The 25327-nt window shown below is 37.7% G+C and overlaps 1 pseudogene; it reads left to right on the top strand.

Moving 5' to 3' along the window:
* The first annotated feature begins 4984 nt into the window (after window positions 1–4984).
* LOC143855450 (sucrose-phosphatase 1-like) lies at window positions 4985–22571 on the top strand (annotated as a pseudogene).
* The last annotated feature ends 2756 nt before the right edge of the window (window positions 22572–25327 follow it).

Raw genomic sequence — 25327 nt, 5'->3', positions numbered from 1 at the left:
CTGTATCTGTCGAAACCAGCAACAATCACTTGAAACACAATATTAGTCTATTCAAACACAGTATTACTCCATTGAAACAAGGATAGAGAAACCATATGTAATCACTTTAAACAACACAGGGCTCCTCAACTAACATGAAACAACCATACGTAAAGATCATCAACACCATATATGACAACCGTAGCTAATCCCTTCAAATTTAAACAATCAAACATCAGTTCAAACAACATATGGCTCCCCAACTAATAGCAACCATAACAAACCGTACGAGACTCAACCTAAACCATTCAAACTTAAACCACCAAAAATCACTTAAAACAACCATAGCTATATAGATACTTGAATCAGATTCATAAGAACCATCAGAAACATACCATGCAAGCAAGACACAGAAATATAACCATAATAACATTTCATCCATCCATCCATAATAACATATGAAACCCGTATATAACATAACATCCATCAATCCATAAATCAACCACAACAACCATAATAACATACGATCCATATAAATGCCAAAAACAGTAAAGGGAAAAAAATTTGCACAGCAACGCTCTAATGATCTAGGAGCAACAGACGGCGGACCAAGTTGGTGAGGGAAGAAACCTGCTCCGTGAGTGAGGTGACCGCTGTGTCGTAGTCCTGGCGGAGGGTGGACACCTCGGTGCGTACCCCAGTCAAAGCTTGCTGAGTCGCCAATTGGTCCTGATGATGGGATTGTAGAAGCTGATGAACCGCGGTAAACTGCCCGTCAAGGTACTGACGATGTGCACGAAGCTCTTGCGAACAAACTCCTGTGATGCAAAACGCTGAGCCGGCTGACGAGGAGGGGGAGCAGGGCCCTGTATATCAAACCACATGGCCTTTATAGTTTTAGCATTGAACACAGTAGAGGGACTAAGGCGTTCTTCACCACCTTGTATCAATTTCTCATGGTTGAAGACATGCGTGAGAAGCATCCCAAATGGTAGACTAGCCAAGGCCTTCGTCCTCGTGTCCTCCATGAACCTAAGGAGGATATAGCCAAGGTGAAGGGGCGTGCCGCGAAGAAGTCGGTGCATAATAAAAGCCTCAAAAGGCCGGACCATGTCAGCATTGCCTCTGCGAGGAGTGATATTGCTCGTCAGAATCTTGTGTAGGACTTTGCACATAGGGCTGAGGGAATTGTAGGATACGTTGGTTGACCCGTCAGTAGGTGGGCCTTCGCAACCAAGCTCCCCATAGGCGGCGACCGAATCATGTATACAGGCACTAATGTCATCCATGGTTCCGAGCCAAAAGTAGATTTCGTCGCCTGTGGTGGGAAGAGAGACAACTTCACAAAACTTGTGAACTGTCATATGGATGGTTTTATTGTTTACTCTGGATTGGAACACCTTCAAATCTCTGTCGAATCTGTAATTGGCATAGAATTGCTTGACGAGAGTCGGGTACGAGTCACAGTGAATTTCGAGAAAATTGACCCATCCAAAGGCCAGAAATAAGGGTTTCACATTAAAAACTTCGACATCTTTAAAAATGACTTTCCTACCTCGGAGTATGCCCTTCCTTTCTATACGACCGAGGGACCTAACCTCTACATCTGCATCCTCATTGCCCATATCCTCGTCAGAGGCAGGAGGACTAGGGGAGGGCTCACGGATAGCCTTCCCACGCCGTTTGCGGGTGGAAGACCCTTCATCTACATTCACATTCTTCTTTCTTTGCTTCGCGCGCTACATGACTATAGGGGTTTTGGGTTAGGTGCTTAGTGGGGTTCACAAAGTAAAAGGGGAGCCGCTTCCGGTCCTTTTCTGCAGAAAGCAGGAGAATAAACTTGGAGGGGAAGATACTTCAAGTAGAAGATAGTTGAAAAGTTGAAAATAAAGATACTTCGAAGAAAACCATGTTTCAGAAAGTTCGTACAAAACACACTATTTAGAGACTTCGAACCACTTCAAACCAATGTTAGGATAGAGGAACTACGGAACCACATATTAGAAAGTTCACAAATACGATTGGTGGAACCACATATTAGAAAGTTCAAACCACAATAACTGGATAGAGGAAGTACGGAACCATAAATTACACAGTTTGAACCACTAATACTGGATACAGGGTCCATGGAATACTGGTTCCAACTTGGGCAGAATATGTGGTTTCATGGATCCAACTTCCATGGAATAACGGTTCTAACTTTCAAACCCCTAATTGAAACCCTTCAAACAAATTCAAAACATTGCAACCATTGAAAAGCATTGAAAACCATGGAAACCCCAAATGAAACCCTTCAAACCATTGAAAACCTATATGCAACCATTGAAACCCTAAATGAAACCAGCCAAACCATTGAAACCATAAATGCGAGCCTAAACCATTGAAACCCTTTCAAACCAAAAATTCAACTATTGAAACCCTTTGGAACCAAAATTGGTTCCAACTATATACAAAAAAAGAAACTAGATGAACCTATTGAAAAATGCCGAAATAGAGGATCCTTGTTACGTGCAGAATCTGTACCAGTTATTTAGTTATTTTCCTTTATGTTAAGTATATGTAGGGTCACTCCCATGTATGTAATGGAGTTAGTTTTGAGTGATTGTGGTGTCAGTTATGGAGTCCTGTTACTAGTACGTGGAGTCAGTTGTGGAGTTGTGGTAGTTGTCATTTGGAGAATTGTATTGTACTTAAACTCTTTTCTCATGAATGAAAGGCAGACAACTTTCTTCTCCTAAAAAGTATACTCTTTCCTGCAGGTTGGCTCCCTCGAAGTACCCATATTTGAGGATAGAAAAATCCAACAAAAAGAACGTAACAGATTTCGTATCAAAGCTAAACGGTTCTGGTCTGGTGGACGGAACCCGCTTCACGAAATTGGATGAGCCAGTCACAGAATTGAAGGAGAGCACCATGAGAATACAGTGGGGACTGACTCTACAGCTTCAACTGATGAATGATTTCCTTCAAAGATTTTCCACACTAGACTCCAACTACGAACACCTTACATGACAGCCTTTTCAAGATAGAGCGGAGGATTCAAACCGCCAATCCGTGAATAGGCAACCCGCGACTTCACCAACTGATGGGAGTGGGGGGCTCGAAACGCGGTCTACCATGTCAGTTACTAAGCATATTGAAGTAGTGTCATGTTGTGTGATAGAAGGTTATGGGTGGAGAACTGGAGATGTTTCTACACCATTTGTGTAAGTCAGAGGATCAGTTAGCCGACTTGTTTACCAAGTCGTTGAATCGGGGGTGTGTGGATACTATCTGTGCTAGGCTAGGATTATATGATATATATTCCCTAGCTTGAGGGGGATGTTAGAATATGTTTATAAGTGTATGCGCATTATTGTTCATCGCAATTTTAGTATATAAATACGCAACGTGAGTGAGGGTTATATAGGTACTCTTATCACAATTCTATCCTCTCTTCTTTTCTCCATCTTCCTCTTTCTTCTTCCTTTGTTTATTGCCCTAATATGCAACCACTAACATGAGCATAGAGATTTACTGTTTTCTTGCAAATTATGGGTATAAGCAGAAATCATCATCCCCGGTACTTCTTTATTTTGGTAGATAACTTGGTATCAGACCTGCATGATCAAGGAATGAAAATGCATTTCGTGCCTTAGCCATTAAATAGTAGTTGTTTCGTAATGTGCACAGCAATATATTGCCATCATTCTAATTCTTTTTTACTTCTTTTTTTATCCAAGTCTGAAATTTCTTCTCAATATTTGCACTTCGCAATTGCTAGAACAACCTCTTTCTGCTTAGAACCTTCAACTTATGCAATTCAATGTTAAGTTGCTAACTTCCTTAACGTGGGTAGGTTCCTGTCTAGCTTTTCAATACTTTTGATGGATCTAAGGATCTTATGTGTTGCTCTGTATTGTTAATTCTGTTGGTTATCTATCTCCATTTGATTTCTACTTCTCTTATTTTAGCACTCCCTTCTGAATGTTGTGAAATGAATATATTCCCCTCCACATATCAGCAGTCCATGTTCCCTCACCGATTTGACATGCTATTTCTGTAAACAAATTCACCCAAAAATGTGGTTTCATTGTACATATTGTTGGAAATAGTAAATCAAAATTAATATTAGTATGGTTTTGTGGAAAGTCTATGTAGTCTTCTAGGTTATTTGTTATGCATGGAAAATGTAAGTCTTTTTGTGTAGCTAATTTATCATAGAGACAAATGTGGATTTCCTATATAGTTGCTTAGACTTCCTAGATGACTCATGGGAACTACAACTATGGTTTAATGTATTTACTATTTTTAGGAGTCTTTTGAGTCTACAAATATGGAGTAGTGTTGTAGAGATTGCAAGCTTAAGAACTTCAAGGGAAAGTTAAGAGAGAAGCTTCAAGGGTGAAGGCTTAAGGGAGAACAAGTGTAGAAATCTTTTGTAAGTTGTTTTGATCCATTTAAAGAGTTCTTATTTTGGTGTTACATTTTTTGTTTTTGGTGGAGCTCTACACGTGCCCTTTGGCCGTGTATCTCCAAGCCCCCTTACCTTTCTCTTTTGACCTCAACACAATATAATCGATCCATGTTTATTGGGGCCAACACATATATGAATGACATTTTCCCTAAACCATCACTATCTTTCTTTTAATAAAAAATTTAACTCTCATAATTTATTGCTAATAAGCCTTTGCTATGTTATGTCAACTTCTTTTACTTAATTAACTATTTTGTCCTTATAATGCAGGCAAGGTCAGTTCACCCAGACAAAAATCCTGGAGATCCCCAGGCAGCTCATAATTTTCAGGTAGGCACATACAGGCTGGAACAGTCACAAGTTGTTATGCTATATATTCCTTCGGATATTAGATATTTTCCCCTCAAGCCTAATCTTCTCAGTCGTTACATGACCTCTATATTATCGGTGCGTATTTTTAATTTTCCAATATTGTTGTATGTGTCAAGGTACTTGGTGAGGCTTATCAAGTTCTAAGTGACCCTGGAAAACGTGAAGCATATGACAAGCATGGAAAGGCCGGTGTATCACAGTAAGTTTACACGAACAAGCACCACCACAGTGCGAAAGGGGCACGCATGAAACACTTGTTCCTTAGATACTACGCCGTCCATTTCATTGCATCAAGTTTATCATGTTTACTGGTTAAATGTCTTTTTGTCTTTTTTTTCCCATTTTTTCTAGTTTCAAATACTGGAAAGAGGAATATTAAGGCCAATATAAGAAAGGCACCTTTGCGGTTTTATGTAATACACTCAACACATTAACCAGTTCCCTAATTTCAGGGATTCTATGGTGGATCCTGCCGCAATATTTTGAATGCTTTTTGGGAGTGAATTTTTCACCAACATGACACTACTTCAATATGCTTACCAACTCACATGAATTACTAACATCTTCATCTCCAGTAAGGATCTACCTTTATCGCTATACGATCTTCCATTCTCTTTTCAAGTTTTTAAACAAAATGACATATTAGCATATGATATAGTTTCCTAAAGATGCGCCTTGTTATACGGTTAGTGGTCCTCTCAACCATCCTACTGATGATATATCATCTCATGCGGAAAGATTGAGAAAAAAAACTAATCTCTTAAATTGAACAACTCTTACGATTGAACAGTGAATGAAGAACTGGTTCATCACCTATGCTGCCTTCGTACAAGAGTTCACCACTTTCCCAGGTGGATCTTCCTATTTTGGTTATGATTGCAAGTTAGCATGTTATTTGTTGCTCCCACCAACTAAAAGCTTCTCCTCTTTGAGGGATACGGACATGCCACACTTTGGCACCAGGTTATAGATTGCTCCAGAGGAGATGGGACTTTATAAAAAGACATGATTGGAAATTGGTCAGGACTATTCCATGCCCATACTCTTCTCTCCTCCCGTGGGATTTGGATCTCCTCTGATTTTTCTACTCATTATTCCCATTTAAAGCCCTCAATCAAACCCTTTCAAACACAAAATCAAAGCCCAACCATTCAAAACCTATAGACCCTATATCAAAATATTTTGTTTCTAACAATTAATGGTTCCACCCCATTAAAACCCAAAAATTTCTAAATCCATATAAATTAAACACCTTGCAAAGCATTTCAAATGCTTCAAAACTACATACTCATGCAAATCCCTCTCACAAATTACCAAAGAGGTACTTAAAACAGCTTCAGATACGTGAGATCCAACCCATCACGAAAAAAACCCAAAATTAACAAAGCCCTAGATGAAATGTTTAAAAATTACCTTTGAATAGTGGACGAAGCTGATTTCCGGCAAGAGGGGATGCTTTCCGGCGAGTAGGTGGTGCGTCACCGAGATTCACGCGGACGTGACGGTGACAAAGGGCGTTTCTCCACCGGCGGTGAGAACTCTCGTCGGAGAAGACAAAGGTAAAAAAAAAAAAAACAGTGTAAAAGGTTAAAAATGAAAGTAATAAAATAAAAACAGTGTAAAAGGTTAAAACCTAAACTAAGGGTATATTTGTCTTCATACGGTTTTTCTCTCACCTCACACCCCTTTTTTATAATTTCCAAATTACTACCCTTTATTAAGATTTTCGAATAAACTTTGCATTTTTTTCATCATTTGCCCAAAAATATACTAACAGTAGAAAAAATAAAGTCATATATAGCTGTGGGAATGGAGTGGGCCCATTCCATCTATGTCCTCCATAATGAAGTGAGACCCATCTACGTCAGACTGGGCTCAAGATCAAAAGCTTTTCCACTCTTCTTTGGTTCATGTTCTTCCTCCAAACCTGAAATAAAGTTATATATCTGTGTTGAAGTGGAATGGGCCCCATTGCCTCAAAGCTCTGTAATGATGTGGGCCCGATCTACGTCAGATTTGGGCTCACAAACAAAAGCTTTTACACTCTTCTTTGGTACATGTTTTTCCATCAAACCTTCTTACATTGGTTTTAATGGCTCCAAGATGCTTTGGATGCTTTGATTTTTGCACATGCTTATCCACCCTGTGATATTTAGACTGAGTTGTTTTCTATTTTCAGGTGGATCATCATGATCCCGAGAATCTATCACTGCTTCGGTTTAATGCCTTATGGGAAGCCAATTACCGGCATGACTCTCTGCTAGTTTTCTCAACTGGAAGGTCACATACACTTTACAAACAGTTGAGGAAAGAGAAGCCAATGTTAACCCCTGTTATAACTATAATGTCTGTGGGAACTAAGATAACATACGGCGAATCAATGGTGCCGGATGATGGTTGGGAAAGTGTTCTAAATCAGAAATGGGATAGAAACATTGTCACTGAAGAAACAGCCAAGTTTCCCCAACTAAAATTTCAGGTAAGGCTTGTTGCTGTCAGTTTTTATTATCTTTGTAATAAGAGCATGAAAGATGGGATAATTAACTTATTAGACGATTTTCAAAGCTAGTGTCTATTTTAGTCGTAATTTGAATTTCATTTACTTTGATGCAGTCAGAGACAGAGCAACGGCCACACAAGGTTAGCTGTTATGTACAAAAGGAACATGCCCAAGAAGTGATGAAAGCTCTTTGGTAAGATTATTACATAGACTGGATAATTATTGCTTGGATAACAGAAAAATGAACTTGAGCCTTTGCTTCACACTGATGGCTGAGTTTATAACATTAAGGCCCTGCTCAAGGTTTTAAATGTCTGTTTCAGCCGCCACCGAAACTGAAAAATTCCAGTTTCGGCCGAAATCACATAAAACCTTGACAAAAATTTTGTATTTTCTAAAATTTTCACCGAAATGTATAAAATTTTGGTGGAAATTTCAGCAATTTCGGTGGAAATCTTTAAATTTCGGTAAATTTTGTAAATGAGGGTGAAAATGATAAAAATCCGTTTCAATGTACCGAAATTTAAAACTATGGTCTTGCTTACCTTAAAAAAGAAAAGAAAAAAATTAATAATGAAACTGAAATATTCTTTTTGAGAATTGTGTAAAGCATTGCTAAGACCGTATTCTCTTCAACAATTTCACCAGCTATTTGGTAACCTCTATTAACTTGCAAACAAAGATATCATTTCTCCTCTCTCTCTCTCTCTCTCTCTCTCTCTCTCTCTCTCTCTCTCTCTCTCTCTTTGTGTGTGGGTGTGGGTGTGGGTGGTGGGTGTGTGTGTGGTGGGCGGGGTGTATCTTGGCCAATCAGTTAGACGTCAAAATTATTTACAGTGGAGGAATGGATCTGGATATATTACCACAAGGTGCTGGAAAAGGGCAGGCTCTTGCATATTTGCTGCAAAAGTTCAAGTCTAATGGAAAGCCACCAACAAATACTCTTGTTTGTGGTGATTCTGGCAACGACGCGGAACTGTTTAGCATTCCAGAAGTTTATGGTGTCATGGTCAGTAGCTACAAAGACACTTTTTAATTTATTTAGTTAAATAGAAGGGAAAAGGGAATCTAAGAGTTTGCATAGGGAGCTTACCTATGCAAACTCCCCAAAAATACGGTACGGTCAACACCATAGGATGATTTAAACCGTCCATTTGGATCGCCACATTGTAAGTAGGTGGTTTCCCAAAACTCACTTCCATAGGATGATCCTAACCCTCTAATCTATAGAGATCTATAGAGGGACTGCACTTTGTGAAAACTTCTATAGATCAGAGGGTTGGGATCATCTTATGGAAATGATTTTTGGGGCACAACTTAATTACGTTGTGGCCATCCAAATGGACAGTTTGAATCATCCTATGGTATGGGCAGTACCTTACTTTTCGAAAAACACTGATTTACATGGCCACACATCATATAAAATCTCAAAACGGGTAGTCATAAAAAATAGATAGAACAGAGGGTTGAGATCATCCTATGGAAATGATTTTTGGGCAATACCTAATTACGTTGTGGCCCATCAAATGGACGGTTTGGATCATCTTATGGTGTTGGCCGTACCGTATTTTTGGGGAGTTAGCATAGGTAAGCAAACTCTTAGATTCCCTTTTCCATAAATAAAATCTTTGCACTGCTGGGATTATAAAGTTTTTGTCGTACACGCAACTTGATGTCATTCATCTACTCAATGTCCAGGTCAGCAATGCACGGGAAGAACTACTACAATGGCGTGAAGAAAATGCCATAGACAATCCTAACATAATTCATGCAACCGAGAAGTGTGCAGCTGGTATTATACAAGCTATTGGACATTTTAGGCTAGGTACAAATACATCCCCAAGAGATGTTATAGACTTCTCAAGATGCAAGCCAGAGAACTTAAGTCCTGGGCATGAAATAGTGAAGGTTTACATGTTGTACGAGAGATGGCGTCTTGCTGAAATTGCAAACTCTGAGCTGCATATCCAGAATTTGAAAAAAAATTATGTATGTCTTTCGACTTTTTGCTTTAAATTTAAATTCGTTTGACTTGGGTTAGGATAGAAGGGATGCTAACTATGAAATCATCATTTGTGGGTTACTTGACTCAGACTTGATGAGGACCTATAACACAAATATCATTCTCAGTAATTTCTCGGCAAGGAAAAATCTCGGGATGTATTTTTTTTTTTTCGGGTTTATACCGGAAAAAATGATTAAAATAAAATTATTTAAAAATATATAAATATATAAAATTTAAGAAAAAAATTTAAAATAAAAATATCGTGAAAATATCAAGATAATATCGTGCTATTTAATGATAAAAATTTAAATATAGCTATATTTTTAAAATCTCTAGATTTTGTCGTTTTATCAAAATGATATTTGTGACATAGATGAGGACATGAATTTTAGACTTACTCAAAGCTATGTAGAGTACCAACTCTAGTTGTTTGGGTTTATAGAATCCTATCTTTAGTCTGGTTTTTTAAGTTCTGAGTACTCAATTGATGAGTTTTCTAGAGTCGTTGAGTTTTTTTTCCCCTTCCAAGGACTTGAGTTCTAAAAAAACTGAGTTTTCCGTTGAGTTAAAGAAAGCCTTGATTGACTCAAATTGGCATGCAGAGCTTTTTGAGTGCTCTTATCAACCTTTTCAGATGTGGTTGACATTGACTTTTTGCTATTGCTATTTGGTTCTATTGCAGCTACTTATAGACTTCTAATTGCTTGCAATGTGATTGACAGTGCCCAACTGGAATAATTGTCCATCCCTCAGGAGTTGAACGATCTCTTAATGAATGCATAAATGCGTTGGGTTCAATCTATGGTGATAAACAAGGAAAACAATTCCGGGTGTGGGTGGATTGATCTAAGCCCAAGGGTGCACATGGGTTCAATCATTCCCCTTACCTTCTTATTTTGATGCTAGCAAACACAAATTGATTAGCATTGTCAGACTAATGTGTTGCTTTGAGATGTTGTGCACTACACAGGAATTTGATAAGCTATATCGTCATTACACAACTTAACACAACACATGACTTGTGGATCAAGGATCAAAGAAACTAAGAGCTTGCACCTACATTGGAGACATCCTCATTTTAAGATGCTCAAGTAAAGAAGTTCATCATGAAGATCCCACAAGTTCCTAAGCAAGTGTCAAGAAGAAGCTTGGAGTTGAGCAAGTCATTGGTGACACCTCACAACATGCAGTGAAGATTGGAGGATGTCACAAGAGCCAAGACAAGGTCAAGATGTTCACTCAAGCCGAAGAAGTCCAAGAAAGTGCAAAGAAGCCAAGACATTCCAAGAAGACTCAAGGTTTTTATTTTTAGAATATATTTGGAGTCCTCTTAATTTTATATAAAATGCTCTTTCAAAAGGTTTTCAAAATAGTTTTTACACTTAACATTTTACATCTTTGAAAACCATCAACACCCAAAAATGTGTTTGAAAACCTTGGACTAAAGCCCAAAGACCATAGCCCAAAAGCCCCAGGTTTTTAAAGTTAAAATGGAATTTTACTCAAGGCGGCCGGGCGACCGCGGGATGGAACCTGGAAATCCAGGCCATCTCAAATTCTATTGGGCCGGTCAACCGGGGAAAGCCGAGCGACCGCGTATACGTTTTTGTTTCAAACAGAAACAATCCAGTATGGTTTGGGCGGTCAACCTCCATGGGTCCGGTCGACCGCGATAGTGTTTTGAGCCAAAATTTAATTCAAACAATAAGCCCTCGCCGGTCGACCGCACCGGTATGAATTTTGAATTTCAAAAGAAGAGCCCGATAAGGGCGGGCTACCGCCGTGCCTCGGTCGACCGCCGCGACTAGGAAATAGATCCGTTGGGGCTTTCGCAGGTTGACTTTTTCAACCCTATAAATTACAGTTCTACCTCCAAACGGTCATATTTCCTTGTGGGCTATATATACAGTATCAAAACCTTTCTACAATAACCTTTTGCAAGATCAAATCTCATCTTCTTGAACTTAAACTTTTATATGAAAGATTAAACCTCTTTGAACTTGATTTTTACATTCTATCAAGAGGATCTTCATAGGCTTTACATTTGTATATATTTTGGAGAGTTTGTGAGCTTACAACTTTGTAATCCACCTATCAAGAGGCATTGAGAGTTTCATTCTTTTTATTTCTTCATTCTATGTTTGAGGGTCTCCGATTTGGCCCGGAAAGAAAGGTAAATCAAGTGTACAAGGAATGTGTACTCGGAAAGGCTTCGTGCAGAGAAGGGTGTGATCCCTTTGAAGGAGTTAGTGTAAGGCTTTAAGATTCGCCCTTTGAAGAATCTTAGTGGTTAGTGAAGAATCCCAATGAGGAAAACTTGGAAGAGTAGAGTAGGTCAAGTTGTGACCGAACCACTATAAATTATGTGCCTTGTGGATTCTTTCTTCTTCTCCTTCTCATTTGCACATTGTGGTAATTGGTAATCTCTAACCCAACATGTATCTATGTTTTAATTAAACAAGGGTTAGTGAATGCATGCTTAAAGTAACATCCAAACCCTAACTCTTAATATCTTTATTAATTGATCAAGGGTTAAACATGTTAAGGCTTAATTGGTAAATTAATTTTAGTAATCCAATTAGTTAAGCTCCAAATTTTTAAGTAGCCAATTTACACCCCCTCTTGGGTTGTCACCTTGTATTTCACTTGGTATCAGAGCATACTCTCTTAAAGAGATTTTTAAATTCAAAATCTACAAGAGATAAAGATCCGTGACAATTCAATGAATTTTGAGCTAGGCCAATCCGCTATAATTCTTCCATTTTTTTATGGAACAAATTTTAGAGGTTGAAAAATTAGAATGCTTGTCTATCTCAAATCCATAGACTTTGACATCTTAGATGTCATTGAAAGGGGATTTCTATTCCAAGGAATTGCACTAAAAATAATACAAAATTATCTTCATTAAATTCAAAAGCTATTATTATAATATGTTGCGGACTATGTCCTAATGCTCTTGAGAAAATTATCATGTTCCAATGCAAAAGATATTTGGACTAATCTTGAAATTTTTTTTATGAGAAAAATGAAAGTCTCTTTTTAAATAATAAAAATACTATTTTTGAACAAAAAGATAATCAACAAAAATCTTTTACAAAGAAAAATTCTTTCAAACATTCAATTTCCGATTTAGAAAAATAAATTAAAAAATTGAAATCGGAAGTTAATGATTGTTTGAAAAGAAATGAAAAATTAAGTCATTTGAGCAAAATCTTGATAAACAAGAATGATGACTTAATTAAACAATGTAATATTCTTGGAAAAGAAAAAGAAAGCCTTGAAACCACAAATAAGAATTTAAATGAAGAATATAAACTTGTTTGTGAGAATGAAGAAAAACTAAAAGCTAATTTTTCTCAACAAACAAATTGCTTTGAAAGTCAAATGAATGAGATAAAATTAGTTAATAAAGAAGAATACAAGAAGAAAATGACAAACATGTTTGTCATCATATGTATTCTTTGTGTTTCTAGCTGCTCTTCATCTACCCACACTTATTCATGTTCATATTGTGGTAAATTAGGGCATCACAAATCTAGATGTAGGCTTAGATTTGTGAAATCAAGCAAGTTTGTGTGGATAAGAAAAGATACACTCCCACACACAAATTTGATTAGAACCAAATGGATTTGGGTTCCAAAATTCCCCTCTCAACTCATTATTTAAAATTATTAATATGGGGTTGTGCTTCCATTGTTATATCATATGAATTCTTTCTAGATACTATTTCAATGTTGCATTCATTGTATCTAGATCATTCGTGCTTAAATGACATACATTTTATAATCAAGTATAGATACATATCATTAGTCATGTATTTAATAGAATGTATCTTTGCTTATTGAGCTTCATGATCATGTCATATATCTCATAGTCTATATAGAAAACAAGAAAATACACTTCTAGACTATGCTTGTACTTTATTAAAAATCTTTTTAAAAAATCCATATAAGTGCAAAAACACACATATATGCACTTAGCATCCACAACTAGAAGAGCTAACATGTCAAACATTGCTAAATATAGACCAACATGTTTCATATTGTGTATCTAGCAAAATTCTTCTAGTGCATCCAAAAATGACTTCATGGAAAACATATGTCCATTCATCCATTTGAGCTTAAATGATAGAAAAATATAAATAAATTTTTAGGAGTCCTCACATAGCCTAGGGATCGAGTTTACATGTTCATTAAAATCCCATGAATGCGAGAAAAATAGGAGAAAATCGATTTATCCACAAAATCCCTTGAAAAATATCAAGAAATGGAAAATAGGGGTGTGGCGGTCGACCGAGCATAAGAGGGCGACCGCAGAAGGCAATCTGGACAAAAATGAAAAATTGACAGTAGCGTCGAGGCGAACGACCGCGTGAACCAGGTCAACCGCGTAAACCAGGTTGACCGCGAACGGTCGCGAGTGAAAAATAAAAACGGACAGTAGCGTCACGGCGGGCGACCGCGATAGCCCGGTCGACCTCGACGATCGAAAACTGCTTTTAAAGGGCTTCCGCCGTTTCATTTTTTACTCCCGCCATTTCTTGTCTTCTCCTAGGGTTTTCTTCCCCCTTGTTCCCAAGCTATTTTTCGATTGAAGATCATCAAGATCAAGGGATTCTATTGAGGTTTGATCCACTTCCCTTCTTCCATTTCTCATTCCCCATTCTTTCATTTTTCCTTTTCATTTCGTCTTTCCTTTTATTTTTTCACTCCATTCCTTCTTCTCTTGGTTGTCTCTCATCATACCTCTCTCTAATCCACACATATTTCATCTTCTTCATTCATTGTTCGTCATCCCTCTTTTTTTTTATTTTTTCTCTCATTTTTCTTGTGTTTTTCTCATCCCTCTCAAAACCCTAGCTCCTTAAAATGTCAACATCAAGGAAAACCACCACAAGTAAGGGCAAGCGCGTGAGAACCGAACCCAAAGAACAAGTGTTTCCCACCGAGGGCTTCTTCAACAAAAGAGCAATGGACCGCTATGAAGAATATTCAAAGCGTGTTCTCATTTCTGGAAAAAGGGTGATGTTTAGAGACTTCGAAAAATTCCAACTCAGGCCACTCTTCGCTTATCAAGGTTGGGAATTCTTTCTTGAATATAATGCTATAATCTATCCCGAATTAATCAAATATTTCTATTCTAATCTTGAGATTTCACAAAACAGGGTTGTGATGAACACATATCTCAAAAAGGCTGTTGGGCTAAGTTTACCTGATTTTTTGTAGAATCATTGAGGTACACAATGATGGTCAAAGAATTTTCTTCTGGAATAAGAATGAGATTAACAATCATTTCGACATTACAGAGGTTTATAGAACCTTAGAAGCCTTAGTGATCCACTGCATTATGCAGAAGATTAAACTGAATTTAGGATATATTATTTTTGGGTATATGGATGAGGCGATTAAGAGAGGACACGGAGGACTACCTTTTGGGATGCTCATTACTAAGCTGGTAAGATATTGGAAAATTGATATATCAAATGAGCCCTACAAAAACCCTGATCCAATGCTCAACCAAACCACCATTACGCTTATGAAGATCCCTACACCTGCTGGTCAAGAAGATCCTAGTGCAGTTTCAAGAGACGAGATTAATGATGCGGTAGATGAAGCCGAACGAGTGCCCAGGTACAGCAGCAGAGGAGAGCACATGAGAGATCACAGCATCAGGCTCCTACCGGTGGCTTATATGAGGATTTCGCCAGAGATATCTCATCCTTGAGGTCTGGATTAGATACCATCTCGACTAGACTGGAGACTCTCACGACTGGGTTTGATACCCTATCTACTACCTTTACGACTACAGAGAGCCAGCGAGCCTCTGATCATGAGAGTCTTATGCAGCTTATGGCGAGACAGCATAGGGAGATGATGCAGACTTATCAGAGGAGTCAGTCCACCAGATACTACACCTCTCGGTCTCCACCCCGTGAGCATCATCCACCTCATCCTCCTCCTCAGGATTGACAGATGACCAGTACCTTCTCGGCAGCAGCTGCAGTTGATCACATCTTTTAGCTGCTTGATCATATTTTTTATTCCTTCTTCTCGCCCAGTTTGGGCTTTTGGATTATGTTTTATTTTCTTCATGGATGATGATTATGCTCGATGTGGGCTTTTATTTTAGTTTGTACATGCCTAGTATGGGCTCATATGACTATGTGGATGTTGCCTTAGATAGGCTTGTGGGTATTATGGTTGGATGCCCAGTATGGGCTTTATGATATATTGATGGATATGCCTTGTGAGGCATGATTATGGATGTAATAGAATATCTGCCCAGCAAGGGGCCTGTTCTTTTTATTTTTATTTATGACTCATGATGAGAAGAGGGTGTGTCTCTTCCATCATTCATTCATGTATATGGGATCTATTCATGTCTCATCTTTATATATATACATGAGTTCTTTTGGTTCCCATGGATATGTTCTCCTGTGATTGTTTATTATTTTGGTATCCATGTGTTTATTAGACCGTATTTGTTTCAACTTTATAATCCTATGTCTAATAATCATCCATTCAAAGTATTTCTCTCATTTGAATGGAGCAAAAATTGAAATGAGTAAGGTGATTAAAATCATGGGCTTATGTGCTAGAGTCAAATAGATTTAGATTAATGGCACATAATCAGGGGGGGAGCTTGTCTCTTATAAATATAAATCATTTCGGGTCAAACAAACTTAAACTCAAAAGTTATGTTATGGTTTTGAGCATGTTCATGCTCAGGAAGAGACTTCTCTACCCTATAATAAGAAATCCCCATCAAAATGCAACTTGTGAACTTAAATGATTAAGTCATAGATATGAGCATATCTTTGTTCAGATAGATACTTATCTACATTCAAAAGATATAAATAAAGCCCAAGTGTTTCAAATCATTCACCTTGCATCATTGTACCTTGTTGTGTCCTCCAACACAGGTTTCACCTAAGGCCTCTGACAAATTCATAGGGGGAGTACTCAATGGTTATATATTCATGATTATATAGATCAATGTGATTTGCTCACATGGTTTACTGCCCCTATTACTGTGCTTAACTTCCAAATCATTTGATCAAAAAAAAATTGGCTTATCATGCAATTCACTTTTGTTTTTTCTTTGATAAGCATCCTTTTAGAGCTTCAATGTATTATCATATACAAGGCACATAGCTTAGCAAAGCTATTATTCATCTTGACACCCCACATGCACTTTCACTTGCTGATTCCTACCTTTTTGTTGTTGCCAAAAGGGGGAGAATTTTAGGAATTGATTAGTTAGTCCAATTGTATAGGCACCATATGTTTTACAGATATTAATTATATTTGTGCATATAGTGAGGGGGAGCTATGCTCTATTGTGTATATCATATTCATGTTTAAATATCCATTATCTTGATATCTCTTACCTCCCTAATCAATTTGTTTGCCATCATAAAAAAGGGGAAGAATGTAAGCCCAAGGGTGCACATGGGTTCAATCATTCACCTTACCTTCTTGTTTTGATGCTAGCAAACACAAATTGATTAGCATTGTCAGACTAATGTGTTACTTTGAGATGTTGTACTCTACACAAGAATTTGATAGGCTATATCGTCATTACACAACTCAACACAACACATGACTTGTGGATCAAGGATCAAAGAAACCAAGAGCTTGCACCTACATTGGAGTCATCCTCATTTGAAGATGCTCAAGTAAAGAAGCTCATCATGAAGATCCCACAAGTTCCTAAGCAAGTGTCAAGAAGAAGCTTGGAGTTGAGCAAGTCATTGGTGACACCTCATTCACCTTACAACATGCAGTGAAGATTAGAGGATATCACAAGAGCCAAGACAAGGTCAAGATGTTCACTCAAGCCGAAGAAATCCAAGAAAGTGCAAAGGAGCCAAGACACTCCAACAAGACTCAAGGTTCTTATTTTTAGAATGTATTTGGAGTCCTCTTGATTTTATATAAAATGCTATTTCAAAAGGTTTTCAAAATGGATTTTACACTTAACATTTTACATCTTTGAAAACCATCAACACACCCAAAAATGTGTTTGAAAACCTTGGACTAAAGCCTTAAGACCATAACCCAAAAGCCCCTGTATTTTAAAGTTAAAATGGAATTTTACTCAGGGCCGGTCGACCGGGCTAGGCCGAGTGACCGCGGGATGGAACCTGGAAATCCAGGCCATCTTGAATTCTCTCGGGCCGGTCGACCGGGGAAAGCCGGGCGACCGCGGATACGTTTCTGTTTCAAACAGAAACAATCCAGTATGGTGTGCGGTCGACCTCCATGGGTCCGGTCGACTACAATAGTGTTTTGAGCGAAAATTTAATTCAAACAGTAAGCCCTCGCCGGGCGACCGCCATTGGGCCAGTCGACCGCTCCAGTATGAATTTTGAATTTCAAAAGAAGAGCCCGATAAGGGCGGGCAACCGCCGTGCCTCGGTCGACCGCCGTGACTGGGAAATAGATCCGTTGGGGCTTTCGCAGGCTGACTTTTTCAACCCTATAAATTACAGTTTTACCCCAAACGGTCATATTTCCTTGTGGGCTATATATACACTATCAAAATCTTTCTACAACAACCTTTTGCAAGATCAAATCCCATCTTCTTGAACTTAAACTTTTATATGAAAGGTTAAACCTCTTTGAACTTGATTTTTACATTCTATCAAGAGGATCTCCATAGACTTTACATTTGTATATATTTTGGAGAGTTTGTGAGCTTACAACTTTGTAATCCGCCTATCAAGAGGCATTGAGAGTTTCATTCTTTTTATTGCTTCATTCTATGTTTGAGGGTCTCCGATTTGGCCCGGAAAGAAAGGTAAATCAAGTGTACGAGGAAGGTGTCCTCGGAAAGGCTTCGTGCAGAGAAGGGTGTGATCCCTTTGAAGAAGGAGTTGGTATAAGGCTTTGAGATTCTCCCTTTGAAGAATCTTAGTGGTTAGTGAAGAATCCCAAGGAGGAAAACTTGGAAGAGTGGAGTAGGTCAAGTTGTGACCGAACCACTATAAATCATGTGCCTTGTGGATGCTTTCTTCTTCTCCTTCTCATTTGCACATTGTGGTAATTGGTAATCTCTAACCCAACATGTATCTATGTTTTAATTAAACAAGGGTTAGTGAATGCATGCTTAAAGTAACATCCAAACCCTAACTCTTAATATCTTTATTAATTGATCAAGGGTTAAACATGTTAAGGCTTAATTAGTAAATTGATTTTAGTAGTCCAATTAGTTAAGCCCCAAATTTTAAAGTAGCCAATTCACACCCCCCCCCTCTTGGGTTGTCACCTTGTATTTCAATAGACTTTCTTCTGCACAGATTGGTTTAGATACATGGCTAGTGAAGTTTGATAAGTGGGAGACGACTGGTACAATTCGGTTCATCTAATAATTTTGATATTTTGTTTCTTTTCAACTGCAAAGTTTTTACATGTCATCCTTCTGAAAAAATTGATGATAAATTGATGATCTGGTATGTTTAATCATCTTGTATAACCCATGTCTGTGATAAACCGTTACACTAATGTTAAAGACTTTGCTGAGTCTATAATTGACTCACCTGAATTTATCCAGTTTTGGCCCTACCAAGCCTATCATTAATTCATTTGACTTCCTGGTACTCGGGTTTTGCAAGTTACTTTCTGGTAATTTAGGAGCACAATATGAGTTCTAACCAATTATTTAGCTGACAGTTGAATTTTCAAAAGACATGCATGTCGTCGTGTGTCGACACATATTGACACTCCTTTCGACACTTGTAAATGTACTTCTAACTTTCAGACTTAATGTGGGCGCATCGAGATGTTATTGTACCATGTCAAGTGAAATATTATTTATGACCGAATATTTTTTCTACCTCCTCTTTTATCATTAATATTTGCTCTTATCTCCCTCCCCTAAATCTAAAACACTAAGCAAACACTCTTCTAATGTTATATTCATTGTATCATGTTGGTCTCTCTTTGTCGATGTATATTGGATACTGAAGATAGCTAATGATATTGATAAGTGCACTGTAATTTGATAATCTCATCTTTCTTTGAGACGTATAGTTGCTTAATCTTAAGATTTATTAGTTTGTTAAATGAATGACATATTTGTATTGTTACAAATTATTATTAGCAGTCAATAATTTTATATGTAAGTACCCATACGAGTGTGCCCCCGCTTCTAGATTTTTAGGGTTTGACACATCGTCACTCGACACATAAATCTGGGTCCACAGTCATAGGTTCTGGTTCATTAAAACAGAAACATCCATTCCCAAATTAGCATAAATATTCAAACTCAACGAGGGTTTTCAAGGAAATTCTGGGCTTTAGAGTTCAACCGTCAAATGAAATTAATCCATCCAAGCTCCATACAATAATCCCCCAAAATAAATGAGCTAACTAATGAATAACAAATTTAGATCTCAATTAATTCTATTATAAAAATCTATCCTAAAATAGATACCCAACTACGTCTCAAACTTTATCAAGGTTTTAAATTTCGGTTTCAGCTCGGTTTCGGTCGACATGGAAATGGAAACATTTCGGTTTCGGTGGAAATTTTGGTGGAAATCACATAAACGTATGGAAACATATGAAAATGATGAAATTTTTAAATCTTTAAAAAAATGTGCAAATGATGAAATTTTAAGATGAAACTTTGGGAGATGCTAGAATAGACACAATCAATAACGAAGTACGTTGTAATGAAGTATAATAAAGTACATGACCAGTCTCCCTTCTAGAGACCCTAACTGTATGCCACTACCACATAGAGTTACGAGGTATTATTGGTCCCATGTCGATCTGACATTCCATGCATAAGATGTAGTTACTTTGATGTGCAATTCAATGATGTTGCCTACCAAATATCATTCTCTACACTAATAGATGAAATGAAATGCAAATAATATCTTTCCATTTTATTTTTTTGTCGTTCCGACCATTTCGGTCGAATTTGCAAGAGTTTTTTTTTGGTTGAATTTTGGAAATTTCAGACGAATTTCTGTCAAAATTTCGAGGAAATAATGATGTAAAAGGGAATCATGTAGATTTCGTTTTGGTAGGGATGGAAATGGAAACATTTCGGTCATTTCGGAGAAATTTCAGGGAAATTTAAAACCATTAATATCAAATCTAGGTATGAAAAAAAATGGGTTATGATAATAGTAGGATTTTATGATTGACAAGGGTAGGGATGATTAGGTTAAATAAGAGTATTAAACTGAAGGGAAAGGTTTAACTATGTAGAAAGAAAGAAAGGGGAAGGTTCAAAGGGTTTTGGGGGTGGGCTATGGTGTATCAGGCTTCTTGTGTTCAAAAAGAGAAAGAGCGAAAGCTAGAGTGAGGGAATGACGGGCTGATCACAACCAATGTAAGAGAGGAAAACAAGTGGAGAAACCAGATCAAGGGAAAAACATAAGATCAAGGGAAGTAAGAGATAGGGGAAAGGGGGGCAGTTGTATCATGATATTGAAAGATATATTACTACATAAATTTTAGTTGACATATCTGCCAAATCTGGAAAACAGTATGCTGAGTAATATAAGTACATAAAAAAGGGCGGCCTAGTGCACGAGGCTCTTACCATTGCGGGGTCTAGGGAGGGCTATATGTACGCAGTCTTACCCCTGCTTTGTAGAAAGGCTGTTTCCGTGACTCGAACCCGTGACCACCAGGTCACAATGGAGCAACCTTACCGTTGCGCCAAGGCTCGCCCTAGTAATATAAGTACATCAAAATTACATAAATTATGTACAATTTAACCCTAAAAATCAAGAATGAGATGAAACAAATGCTTTTTTCTCTCTTTTTTCCCTTTGAAACCACATCAATGTGTCTGACGTGCATGCCCAAACGTCTGTAGCACGAAAGTTTCTTAACAAATTATCATTCCTGTTACATGGCTTAAATATATGACATTCCTTGGGACCGTAACCTCTAAGAGAACATGAACTTAATTGTTGCAAGTCTGCCATTAAATATTGAACTCTGATAAAATTTAGTGTTTAAACTTTAAATAGCATGTTTAAGAGATATAAGATTATAAGAATCTTAGTTTATAAAAGCATTAAGATATAGAAAATGTGACTATTTATATTGTGTGCTCTTTGCAACTGCACTAGCAACAAAAAGTAAAGCAGAGTAGACATGTATGGATGATCTAACCATTCAAGTGTTTGTCCCCACTGTAGATATTTCGTGCCCCAAAAAAGGATTCCATAGGTTAATCCTAACCCTTCGATTTGTAGCTCCCACTGTACCTTTTGCTGTTAGTGAAGCTGCACTCGCGGTCACTTTAAGAAACCTAGAAAAATGCAACTAAATAAATAGAAACATGTTAATAGTATATAAAAAGTGAAATGATATCAACGTTCCTATGTTTTTATGAGATAAGCGACACATCTTGTCATATAGTATTTAAAGGGTTGTCAGAAGAATATCATAGTTCTCAAAAAGCTTTTACAAGCCCTCTCTAGTGAAGCTGCAGTCGCGGTCACTCTAAGAAACCCAAAAAAATGCAACTAAATAACTAAAAACATGTTAATAGTATATAAAAAAGGAAATGATATCAACGTTCCTATGTTTGTATAAGATGCGCGACACATCTTGTCGTATAGTATTGAAAGGGCTGTCAGACGATTATCACAGTTCTCAAAAAGCTTTTACAAGCCCTTTAAATACTAAACGATAAGATCCTTTCGCGCATCTTATGAAAAGAGTGGAGTGCTGAAATCATTTCCCTATAAAAAATACCAGAAAACATGAAAAAATGGCAAGCTAAAGTTTTCTATAATAGTGGAGCATCCTTCTCCATGTCAATTAATTCTTCACCATGGATACTAATTCTTAATATTTTGGAGTTGCTTTTGTGCCTTGCTCTAAATGCTTCCAATGTACTCTTCTTGCAGATGAAGGGAGCCACTGTTGTCTTACCAGTGTTTTACTGAATACAAAGGTAAAAGATTTTATGCATTAGTCCATTTATTTCATTAAGAGAGAAAAGAATCATTATTATTATGAGAGCATCTGTTGCAACCCCTCTTTACAGGAGAGAAGAGCTACCTCATATCTGGCCTTAATTTATTCATTTAGTTCATTCTGTAAGTGGCTCTTCTCCTCTGAAAAAGAGGGGCCACAAAATGTGAATTGTGAAATGGCCTAGAATGACATGACCGAACTGTAATTTTGCAACCCGAGATAGCAAACGGGTTTATTTGGTTCCACATGCATTAGACATGGTTGGATGGTTTTGGTCCGAGAAACCAGATTGCCTGCCTTTTATAGATGTTGGGTTCTTGTTCGATGTCAAATATCGGGTAATTGTTTTTCTTCTGATAGAATAAGTTTCTGTTCTCTATTAATTTTATCCCACACCAAGCATACTTGTGACTTGGAATCACAGCTTTGGAGGATGGATTATTAATGTATTCTGTTATTTCATCTTTGCAACGTCTTCCAGAATGATATGCTTTTATCAGAAAAGGACAGCTGATCTGTGCGGAGTTAAGTCAACCAACTCCAATTGGTGGTTGACATGCATTGCACTGATTTCCCTAATGGGAAGTGCAGCCTATGATTTCTGATGACCTGTAAACTCCCATTGATCAGGAATCCTGAGTTCCTGACCTCTATTTTTTTTTGGCTTTAGATAAATCACAAAGTGATCCCTTTAGACAATGTTTGAAAACTTCATGTCATTCATCGACTCACCTGAGTTGGCTCCATTTTACCGTGGCCGAGTCCTCACCCAAGTCCGGCTTTTGTCTTACCTAGTCAATCAAGCCATTTTTATCTAGGCTGAGCTCTTATTGACTTTCATTGGTACTTGCATTAGCTTTTACTTCTTTTAATTAGTTGCATGCGTAGGCTTAGTTTTGGACTAATCTTTCTATTATCAATTCATCTAACAAATCATTATCGCTTTGATTGATTTGTATAAGGTTTAGTTCATGCTTAATTGCAATCTTTACAATTATGTATGCTATTTAAGTCTCATTATTGCTTTTGCCCATAGATTAATTAGGCTTTAATTCGGCCCTAGGTAAGTTGTTAAGTGTTCTTTTAGTTTTCCGCGTAAGCCTTAAATTGTCCTAAAGTCTTAATCCCACTAGGAGTGTAGGATTTTCCCTAAATTAGGTATTGTCTTGCGAGGAAACCAACATCTAATTATTTGGTGACTTCCTCCTTAATCTTTAGAGTTCATTCAAGCCTCACCTTCGGCTCAGTTTGTTTGCATTTGTCGGTTCGGAAAACCCGACGAACCAACATGGCAAAAATAGAAAAAAATAGAAAAGAATAGGGAACAAATTTATATATATATATATATATATATATATATATATATATATATTATTTTTATTTTTTTTATTTTTTTGTTATGTTGTAATGAAAAGGGATAAACCAAAGAGGGGCGGTGGATCTCTTCGGGGCTGTGTACTGCGCAGCAACGGCCTAGGGTGAGCTAGGGTGGGCAACGGGCAACAGGCCATATGTAGAGGGAGAGAGAGAGAGAGAGAGAGAGAGAGAGAGAGAGAGAGAGATAGAGAGAGAGGAGAGAAGCTCGTCATTTTCGGAATGTTTTCAAGCTAAAATCCGCTCATGCAGGAAGGAATATCGAAGGAAGCCAGTTCAGATTTTTTAGAAGTTCAACGGAAATGATGGAGATTCCATGCTGGAGCGTGGAACACAACAAAGCGCCCATTCAATGCCCTTTGATGGAAAGCACCCATTCAATTACCTTTGATGGAAAATAGGGAGGGATTCCTTCAGGATTCTATGATAAGTACGTCAACCGAACTTGCCCTTCGTGAGCTTTTGCTTTCTAGGTTTTGCGTCCCAAAACAGGTTAACTTGTGCTGAACAATCTCCTCGCTCAGCCAAGACATGTCTTCGTAAGACATTTCTAAACTCCTTTAGTACCTTTATCAATTCCTCATGTACATTAGATGAATTTTTTTCCAATATTTCACTAAGTTGTGTTTTAGTGTTGATGTTTAAGATTTCAATTTCTTCCGTTATGGGTTGGGACTTGATGCTCCTTTACCTTGATGCTCCTTTACTTGTTTAGCAATTTTCATGTATTCTAGTGGAGTTTCATCATAAGGTGGGTATTTTAAATACGTCATTGTTGTTAATCTCATAATCACACATGCAAGTACTTGGATCCTCGTTGAATGCCATCGGAATCAGAAAAATATGATTTCTTTGAAATTAAATGTCTTTTTTGGTAGCAACCAATTTTTGGCTGTCGCCGGCGATCAACATCGATTGGACGGCATGGCTGTGATCCTCTCTCTCTCCATCTCTCTCTGCGTCTCCTCTTTTCATGTCCTCTCTCTCTCTCTCTCCACCACCATTTTCTCACTCTTCACACCTCTCTCCACATCTCTCTTTCTTGATGTACCCTCTTTACAGCTAGCCTTGTGCTTAGGATTTGATCATGCAGTGGCTTCAATGCTCTAAACCATTCATTTAGGGGTCCTCATTGTTAATAGATTGTTTCTTCTCGAGAAAATGATCCTAGCTTTCTGATGTACTTGGCCATAAAATTTGTTTTACGCCAATTTTACATTGAAAGAAACAGAGCCTTGGTGTAAAATGGATAGCTCAAAAAAAATTATACCTTTACGGCTTTACCCCTACAACATGTGGTCACTGGAACATTGAAAATCAAAATACCCCTCTTAGTTTAGTCTGCACATTCGATAATCAGAAATTAGTTCGAAGATGGATCGATGTGAGGAAAGGAGATTTCTCCAAAAGGGTTTACCCCAAAATGGCTTACCCTCTTGTATTTATTCTTACTGGAACATATCCTAATGGTAGGGAAGTTCTTGAATAATGGGACACTTTTCAACAGCCATTTAGTCTTTTACTGAATTTTCAGCCTTGTGGACAAGCTTCCACCAAACAGGGGGGAAATGTTTGCATCCAATCGATGCCAACATGTGACAGTAATGTTAGCTAAGGATAGACACATCCTTTCGAGAGTAGTATCTCTTTTAGTTATCTGCAAGTAGGCTGTTGTTAGTTGTTGTAAT

The sequence above is a fragment of the Tasmannia lanceolata genome, unplaced genomic scaffold, assembly GCF_043159265.1.
Source record: "Tasmannia lanceolata isolate RefF3 unplaced genomic scaffold, GAP_Taslan_0.1 ptg000021l, whole genome shotgun sequence".
NCBI classification, from domain to species: Eukaryota; Viridiplantae; Streptophyta; class Magnoliopsida; order Canellales; family Winteraceae; genus Tasmannia; species Tasmannia lanceolata.
This window is presented reverse-complemented; position numbering and strand designations above follow the sequence as displayed.